Source organism: Mirounga angustirostris, unplaced genomic scaffold (genome assembly GCF_029215605.1).
Source record: "Mirounga angustirostris isolate CCGP_5_RB_7025 unplaced genomic scaffold, mMirAng1.0.hap1 SCAF_10, whole genome shotgun sequence".
Taxonomy (NCBI): Eukaryota; Metazoa; Chordata; class Mammalia; order Carnivora; family Phocidae; genus Mirounga; species Mirounga angustirostris.
In genome coordinates this window covers 130,018,891-130,028,436 of record NW_026991718.1, presented here as the reverse complement: position 1 = coordinate 130,028,436, position 9,546 = coordinate 130,018,891, and the positions used below count along the sequence as shown (strand labels likewise).

The 9,546-nt window shown below is 41.5% G+C and overlaps 1 protein-coding gene across 1 annotated transcript in view; it reads right to left on the bottom strand.

Moving 5' to 3' along the window:
* Window positions 1-524: 524 nt before the first annotated feature.
* The window catches only part of TSHZ2 (teashirt zinc finger homeobox 2), a 436,252-nt gene continuing 427,230 nt past the window's right edge, over window positions 525-9,546 (bottom strand). Inside the window, exon 3 of the mRNA XM_064573365.1 lies at window positions 525-3,073. The gene's annotated coding sequence lies outside the window, so the exon portion shown is untranslated. The remainder of the gene's footprint in view (window positions 3,074-9,546) is intronic.

Sequence of the window (9,546 nt, the reverse complement as noted above, 5' to 3'; positions counted from 1 at the left end):
GGACATTTCAGTTTGCAGCCGGTTGGTGGTCTTAGCTAGAAGGAGGGATGGGGAAGGAAAGGCAATTTCTCACCCCCACCTATACCAAGGTTTGGTGGTGGAATGGAGATACTCAAGTGTGATTTGCATGATATTTGCACGTCATGTTCCTTTCCATTTCTCAAGTTCCAATATATCAGCACTCCATTTATTCAGAGAGAGCAAGAGAGTGGTCTGAAAGCAGATACAAATATTCTCCTGAGCTCATGTTAGTTTTTCCCTCCAGAAAGAAGTTTCTAGAAGCCTCGCAGGGCTTGCCCAATGAAAAGACAGGCCTGGTCTCTAGAAATGTACTGAGAGCCGTGTTTACCTCACAGCATGAGCCCAGATCTTGTTTCCTAAGGAGAACATTAGCAGCTGTCCCTCAGCAGTGACATTTACAGTTACCAAGTGACAGTTCACGAATCTTACCAAATTTATCAATATTTTTGTCTCTCGCCTCCCACCCCACCCCTCCATAGAAATTGTGCTAACAAAACCATATAGATTAAATGTTGAAGCAGATGATTTATTTTTTTTTTCTTAGAAGGGAAACAATTTCCATGGAGTTGAGAATTGTATTGTCTCCCCCCAGTTGGAGCAAGAGCTCAAGAATCTGCTTTTGAAGGGTAGTGACAGCGTCTGAATTACATAACTTTATCTAATAACCCCGGGTTGGAGCGGGCAATTTTTAACAGCTTCAGGAAGCCCAATGCTAATGCACTGATTTTCCTTAAATAGAATTTCGTTGTCGAAGGACGGTGCTCAGTAGAGTCCACCCTTCAATCTTAACCCATGCGAAGACTGTTCCTTTCCAGTTGAGCTCCATTCATTTCTGGTTGAATAGGTTAAGCAAAGACAGACCTCGCTGTTCTCAATTCACTTTATGATCCTCCCATCATAAAAAATAATATCAGCACCTTGCTTTTCATGTCAGAACTACATTTGAGCTGCTATTCCCTATGCCCATGAGTAAATCCCATAAAAGCCGCCCCGTTGTACTGTTGCTATTTTTCCTTGTGGGTGATTGATTGATGGATGAGTGCTGACACTTCAATGAAGCTATTTCGACTGCCATCTCAATCCGATGATGTGAGGGGTATATTTTCTGTCCATGCCTCATTACTTCAGAATGACATTCCTGGAACTTCATTTACTTTTTCCCTCCTTCCCCGAAGCGCCATATTTTTTCCCATCTAGGTTATGCATGCCATAAAAAAAGCAATTTGCTATTATATGTGGCATAAGGGCAACACTTTCCCTAGGAGGTAAATAAGAAGTTTTTTTTTTTTTTTTTTTTTTAATCCCAATGTTGAATTTAGGGATCATGTCAAAATTTCCAAAGCAATTTCAACAGGCATGCTTCCACGAGAAATGGTGAAGAGGATATTTGGCTTCGTTTTGTTGGTGTTGAGATTTTTGTGTGTGTGTGATAACCTTGGTAATTAAAGCAATGACAACAAAATTGTTTTTTGTTTGTTTGTTTCAGAATCATCTAAGTTCCTAGTGTTGTACCTAGAAGAGTTTAACTATTTCACCTATAGCTGAGTAGCAGTTTATAACACAATCCACACTTTATTTGTCCTTTGGGAATAAGGAAATTCATTGTTTAAATGCAATGATAGATTTATCTATTTATAGATTGCTTTCAGTTGTATAGAAAATGCTCAACTAGAGTAAACAGCTCTACCCCTGAATTTCCAAACTGTGTACTAGGTATGCAAGACTTTTAATATTAAAACATGCTCTTAGCTTTTCCAAGTTGGCTTAGGACCTGATTTTAATCTGTGTAATACAGTATTCCCGTTAATAATAATGTATAATTAAGACATCCGTTAAAAATCCATAACGTTAATTTAATGGAGAAAATCTAATACAGTTCTATTGGAATTTTTACGTTAAATTAACTTTAACGGGCTTTTAATGGATGTCTTAATTAGATCTCATTATTAACGGGAATATTCCACAAATTAAAATTGGGCCCTCAAAGTTTTAATGAAAAAAGTTGCGGGAACACATTTAAAATGGACACCCTATTTCATGCTTTCTGTTACTTCTCAAGCTAAGCTGCGTTTCCCAGTCCATAAACAACAGGTTCTGCAGAAGGAGATCACCGGGCAAGACAGCTGCTGAACTTTCCACCCCGCAGTGATCTCATCTTCTTGCTTTCCTTCAGATCTCGCATCTCACCAATTTCCCCAGTTCTGCCAATTTGCAGGTCTCGTATGCGTACTTAAACCCATTTTTTTTTTTTTTTGTAACCAACGAAGACAATGATTAAAAAGATGCCCACCACTGCTTGGGAAAAAGTCTTTGGCAGCAACATGGTTAAGCCTAACTATGTGAACAACTTTCACAGAAGATGAACATTGTTCGGAGGTTTTCTTGGCTCAAACTCTGGTCTAACTTAATAATTCTTCCACTTTGCGGTGATTAATGGCTCCCTGGTGCAGGGGCAGGACTGGGCAATCCAGGTGCAACCGTAATTGTTGCTCTGAACAGAAACATTTCCTTCAGACAAACGTTCCCAGAGGGGTTATAAATAGGAAATGGACATTACCATGAAAAGTAAGCTTCCAAGGGTCTGCATCTAGCACAGCTCACTTGGACATTAAACTATGAAGACTCGTACTCCGCCCCCCCTTTCCTGTCAAGTGTTACAGACTGACGAAATAAGTACATCAATGTTCTCAGTCATTATTTTTCTTCAGTGGCACTTTGTTTTCTCATGACAGCGAGAAGGGGACCATGGAGACGAGACCGCCTCGTTGCAGTTTATCAATGAAAATCTAATACCGTCCATAAGCAGAGAAGTGGAAATCAATACTTCATTACCAAATTGTTAGTAAGAACGAAGAGAGATGGCTGGGGCAATTTTTTTTTTCTTTTTTCTTTTTTTCTTTTTTTTTTCCTTTTCTTTCTTTCTTTTTTTTTTTGGCAGTCTTCTCAGAGCAGGGTGTCAGAAGGAGTTCAATGTCAGAAGCAGGTGGTACAATGAAGAAGGACTCAGTGTGAGGGAGATCCAGGCTGGAAAGTTGAAGCTAAGGCATTTGTCCTGTAATGGGAATCAGAACAACAGAAAAAGATGCATTATTTTCGGAGGAATAGCTTGGGTGGTTATTTTCCCTAGGTAGCCAAATTGCCCACTTGCACTATTTCATTCGTATTAATGGTCTGCATGGAGTCATAGTTAAATCTAGTCTAGGGTATGATATAACCACGTGATGGGACCTAGAAAGGAAACGCCAGTTTAGGGACAAAAGAACCTTTAAAATATAATGTATGGAAGAGATATTTATACACTCAGGTTCATAACAGCATTATTCACAATAGGCAAAAGGAAGAAGCAGTCTCGATGTCCATTGACAGATGGGTGGGTAAACAAAATGTGGTATATGTAGAGATACAATGGGATATTATTCAGTCTTTTTTTTTTTTTAAGATTTTTATTTATTTTTTTTTGAGAGAGAGAGAGACAGCAAGAGAGGGAACGCAAGCAGGGGGCAGTGGGAGAGGGAGAAGCAGGCTTCCCGCTGAGCAGAGAGAGCCCGATGTGGGACTCGATCCCAGGACCCTGGGATCATGACCTGAGCCGAAGGCAGACGCTTAACGATTATGCCACCCAGGCGCCCGGGATATTATTCAGTCTTAAAAGGAAAGGAAATTCTCATATATTCTACAACATGGATGAATCTTGGGGACATTATGTTAAGAGAAAATAAGCAAGTCATAAAATACTATATGACTTCACTTACATGAGGTACCTAGAGTAGTCAAACTTATAGAAACACAAAGCAGAAATGGTAATTGCCAGGGGCTGGGGAATGGGGACTTGTTCTTTAATGGGTATAGAGTTTCAATTTTGCAAGACAAAAAAGTTCCGGAGATGGATAGTAGTGATGGTTATAGAACAACGGGAATGTACTGAATGCCACTGAGCTGTACCCTGGAAAATGATTCAGATGATAAATTTTATGTTTTGGGTGTTTTTCCACAGTGAAAAATAAAAACTATAATATGCGACTTTCCCATTATAAAGCATTTTGAAAAAGAAAAAAAAAATTAACTTAAGGCCCCACCATCCAGAGGAAGCTCCTATTCACATTCTGCTGTATTTCCTTCTAGTTTTCTTTTCCCATGCATTTGTGAGAGGCGTACATACTCATAAGTACCCACTCTGTGACGTTCCTCTCTGGTGTTTTCCCCGCACGTGAAAACCCCATTGTAAATAGCTACACGAGTTCTATCACCTACACTATCAGAATTTACTAGAACATTCTCATGATGTTGGAATTTAAATTTGCTTCCAATTTTATTCAATAATAGGTAACACTGTGATAAACATCTTTGTGTTTAAAGCCTTCAGTTCGTTGGGATATATTCATAGGCTTAAATTGCCAAATGTGGAATTCCTGAGTCAAAATATAGGAACATTTTTGTGGTTGGGGAAGTGCTACTTAAAAGTATGCTTTGTTATGGGAGATTAATTGGGAGAATTTTTTTTTTCAGATATGTGCTATCTGGATTACTGTAAGAATGCATACAGTTTCCATTAGCCTAATCTGGGTGGCATTCCTTTTTTATATCTAATTATTTAGTGGTATTGCCCATTTTAGTGAGAAAAAAATACTTTGGACTTATATATAATTAGTCTTTTGGAAGAGGAAAACTTCCAAGTTACTAGTAGAAGAATAAAGACACGTTGAAAATTGTTGACACTTGATGTGTGTAAAGAAATCATGCACAAAATAACCACAACAGACATTATAAATGATTTCTTGGTAAGAAATTGTAGGACTCTGATACCAGAGCCAGTTGTTATATATGTACCAAATGCCAGATCCTTTACACATATTACCACTAACACTTGAAACAATCTCATTTAAAAAAAAAGAGTCTCGAGGGGCGCCTGGGTGGCTCAGTCGGTTAAGCGGCTGCCTTCAGCTCAGGTCAATATCCTGGGGTCCTGGGATCGAGCCCCACGTCCAGCTCCCTGCTCAGCAGAGGATGGCTTTAAATTTAGGTCTTCCCATTTGGAAGCTTCCATGCTCACTTCAGGCACCCCATCCCACCCACCCACCCCCCATTTCGATTACAGATGGTCACCATCAGTGGAAGGAGTCATTTCCCTTTGACATTAGGTTTGTATTTCAGAGACAAAGTAGTCTTTCTTCTGACTTGGTTGGAACCCCCAGCAGGTCCAGGAACTTGAAGGAGAATGGTCATGTGGTTGGAGGAGAGAGATGTGTCGAAGAAAGAGAAAGAGATTACAAGGGCACCTGGGTAGCTCAGTTGGTTGAGCGACTATCTTCGGCTCAGGTCATGATCCTGGAGTCCCTGGATCGAGTCCCGCATCAGGCTCCCTGCTCGGCAGGGAGTCTGCTTCTCCCTCTGACCCTCCTCCCTCTCATGCTCTCTGTCTCTCATTCTCTCTGTCTCAAATAAATAAATAAAATCTTTAAAAAAAAAAAAAAGAGAAAGAGATTAGACGGCAGAAATAGTAACGGTATTAGGGGAAGGTAGGAGGAGGGAGAGAGGGAGAAAGGAAGAGAGTGGCTGATTTTCTTCAAGGGTGAAAGTGCCCTACACCGTGAGGCAGGATGAAGTCCTGGGTGCGGTGTTGACACACACTCTGCGTGAGGCCCTCCTCTCCTCCCTGACCATGATATTAATGTGATGTCAGTTTTAGAGAACTTTGTTTCATTTGTCTCTTCCTTGAACCTACTCCAGATTTGTTCAACACCCAGACTCCTCTGGCTGGATGTTTCTTAGGGCGAAGTTTGCTCTGGGGAGAGGAGCAAGGAGAATGAAAAAATAATTGTATTATATTATAGCCCCCTTCTTGGAAATTCACAATACACATCAGCGTATTAAAGGCTCCGAGAAGTCCTGCCACCAAAACCCAACCCAACCCAACACAATGTGTCTTTATTTAACCCAGTGCTTCCTGGATTTGTTTGATGACCCCTTTCTTTCCCACAAAACACGAATATATCTGAGTGTTGTTCTTCTGGAAAATATCTTCATGACAGACTCTTGTGCAAAAACAAAGAAGTTGCTCAGCTCCTAGGATCTCAGTCCTGACCTCATTATTGACTTTCTGTAATTCTTAGCTCAGGTTCTGTGGCTTTCTGGGGCCTCAGTGTGAAAGAAGCCTGTTGTAGTGATAACTTGACATTTCCCGAGTTTGCTCTATGCTACCCACACCAAGTCCGTGCCTCACCTCGCATCAAGCTCACGATACTGTGGTGCAGGAGGGAATAGCATCTACGCTTTCCAGCCCAGGAAATGGACATTTAGGGAGGTGAAGCCGTTTGGCCTGCAGTCACCTGGCTGATAAGTGGGAGAAAGGATACTCAGGTTCAAGGTTGCTTGGGCTCTTAAACCACTGCTCCTTATATGGTCTCCGATGGCTTGATAATGTTGTAAAGCATTGAACACTAACATTATTAATAATTCAGAGGCATTTCTCCAAGAGTATCTGTACAGTTAGTTACTGAGTTAAATTCTAGATACAAGTGTTTTCTATTAAAACTTGGCTAGGATGCTATTTCTACTCTGGAAAACAATATGGATGTTCCTCAAAAAGTTGAAAATAGAGCTACCCTATCACCCAGCAATTGCACTACTGGGTATTTACCCCAAAGACACAAATGTAGTGATCCGAAGGGGCACGTGCACCCCAATGTTCATAGCAGCAATAGCCACAATAGCCAAACTATGGAAAGAGCCAAGATGTCCATCGACAGATGAATGGATAAAGAAGATGTGGTATATATCTACAATGGAATATTATGCAGCCATCAAAAAATGAAATCTTGCCATTTGCAACAATGTGGATGGAACTAGAGAGTATTATGCTAAGCGAAAAAAGTCGATCAGAGAAAGACAGGTATCATATGATCTCACTGATACGAGGAATTGGAGAAACAAGACAGAGGATCATAGGGGAAGGGAGGAAAAAATGAAACAAGATGAAACCAGAGAGGGAGACAAACCATAAGAGACTCTTAATCTCAGGAAACAGAGGGTTGCTGGAGTGGTGGGGGGTGGGAAGGATGGGGTCGCTGGGTGATGGACATTGGGGAGGGTATGTGCTATGGTGAGTGCTGTGAATTGTGTAAGACTGATGAATCACAGACTTATACCTATGAAACAAATAATACATTATTTGTTAAAAAAAAAAAAGAAGATAGTAGGAAGGGAAAAATGAAGCGGGGGGGAATTGGAGGGGGAGATGAACCATGAGAGACTATGGACTCTGAGAAACAAACTAAGGGTTTTAGAGGGTAAGGGGGTGGGGGGATGAGTTAGCCTGGTGAGGTGTATTAAGGAGGGCACATATTGCATGGAGCACTGGGTTTTATATGCAAACAATGAATCGTGGAACACTACATCAAAAACTAATGATGTAATGTATGGTGACTAACATAACATAATAAAATAAAATTAATTAAAAAAACTTGGCTATGATGCTATTTCTATCTGACAGATCTCATATTCCACCATGATGGATGGAAGTGGTGTATTCTTCCAGAAAGTCAGTGCTCCTGTACTAAAAGAGAATGTGTAAAGAGGATAACTGAATCTTGGGCCACTTTGGGATGATATACCTTTTCTTACTATTTCTTACCTTAGAAGAAGAAGAAGCAGCACCTTATTTTTCTGTAGGTCTAAAGATGAGACCCTGGCAGAAAATTAAACCTAGAAAATGAAGGGAATGAGAAGTAGTGGTTTTATTTCTCACTGCTCAGAATGCAGTGTGTAAACCACTCTTGGTTGTCTCCACTGGTTGTTGAGGCCAAGTTCTGCTGTGGCATGGGTTTTTTTTTTTTTTCCTAGTATGTTAAGCTACTACTATAAAAATAAAACAGAAATAAATAAAAATTTTAATTGCATATCTAAAAAGTCATTGGCAGTGTTCATTAAGGAGAGTTTGTGAGGGAGAGCCAGGCGAAGAGATGCAATTATTTTTGTATTAATTACATAGCCACCAACAGATGTGTAGAATTATATCTACTTTAATTTGGCCGTGCTAGAATTTTTTTTTTTTTTAGAGAGGGAGCGAGCAAGCAGGGGGAGGGGCAGAAGGAGAGGGAGGGAGAGAATCTTAAGCAGGCTCCACGCCCAGCACAGAGCCCCACGCAGGGCTGATCTCAGGAGCCCAAGATCATGACCTGAACTGAAATCAAGAGTCAGACGCTTAACCAACTGAGCCACCCAGGTGCCCCTGGCCATGCTAGAATTTTTAAGCCCTCTGGCCCTTCCTCTCCAGGCCCTTCCTCTTTCTCTACTTTGTCCTGTTCTTCTCAGAGCTGTGCTACCGTCCCTGGGGGGAGCCCTGTAGTTGCTGCAAGGATGGGCCTGCCACCAGTGTTGAATGGTTAGGCTCTGGGCATCGTAGGCACCTTGCAACGTGTGGGACAGCTTCTCACAAGGTGGTGTCGTCCCTCACCCTGCACCATTTTTGAAAATGTCTCTGTAGGTTGGGGTTTCTCAACCTTGGCACTATTGATATTTTGGGCTGGATAATTCTTTGTTGTGGGAGACTGTCCTGGGCATTGTAAGATTTTTAGCAGCATCGCTGGCCTCTATGCACTAGATTCCAGTAGCAGCCCCCTTACCCTTGAGTTGTGACAGCCAAAAATATCCCCAGACATTGCCAAATATTCCTGGATCAGGGAGCAAAATGATCTATCACAGCGGTTCTGCAGCGCTGACATAGTGGAAAACATTTTTGTAATTATTTCAGCCTAGACCCTAATTCCATTTTACATATAAACACAAAGTCTTTGGTACACAGTTTCATATACACTGCATTGTCCAGAAGTAAAGCTACCTTGCAAACAAAGATAAACTAGTTTGTTTTCTTTGGAATTTTAAGGGGAGTTATTGGCCATTTAAAAAAAAACAAGTCACCTCTGGTGTTGCCACTCATGGTAGTTGGGATGCCCACTCATGGTATTTGGGATGCCCATTCAACAGCCCCGAAACTGACCTGCATGTGTCATTGACATGATCACGGTGAGTCTACATATAGGAACACACAACAGACGCCCTCACCATTCTTCAAGGACCTCGTGCCTGAGTGTGGCCCATGGGACGGCAACATTGGCATCATCCCCAAGCGTGTTAGAAATGCAGAACCCCTGTCCCCAGTCCTGTTGACTCAAAATCTGCATTTCACAGGATGCCGGGTGATGCTATTCATGTTTCAGAAGTCCTGTTCGAGTGAACTTTTGTGCCCAAACATTTTCCTTTTGTTTCTCATTGTACACTCACCGCATCAGATGATTTCTTTTGGAAATTATGTGTGTAGGTTGGTCATGTGATCTATGAATTCATTTCTGGATCATACAGGGGAAATCATAAACTGTCGGGAAATGTCCACACTGGGTCTGCGAAGGGTGAGGACCCCTGCCCTGCACGGGCCCCGGGTAGGCAGCTGCATCCAGTTTGTGATGTTAACGATCATTGGTGCGCTGATGACTGTGTCTTCCAGATCGGCACATCCAACTGCCTTCTTGA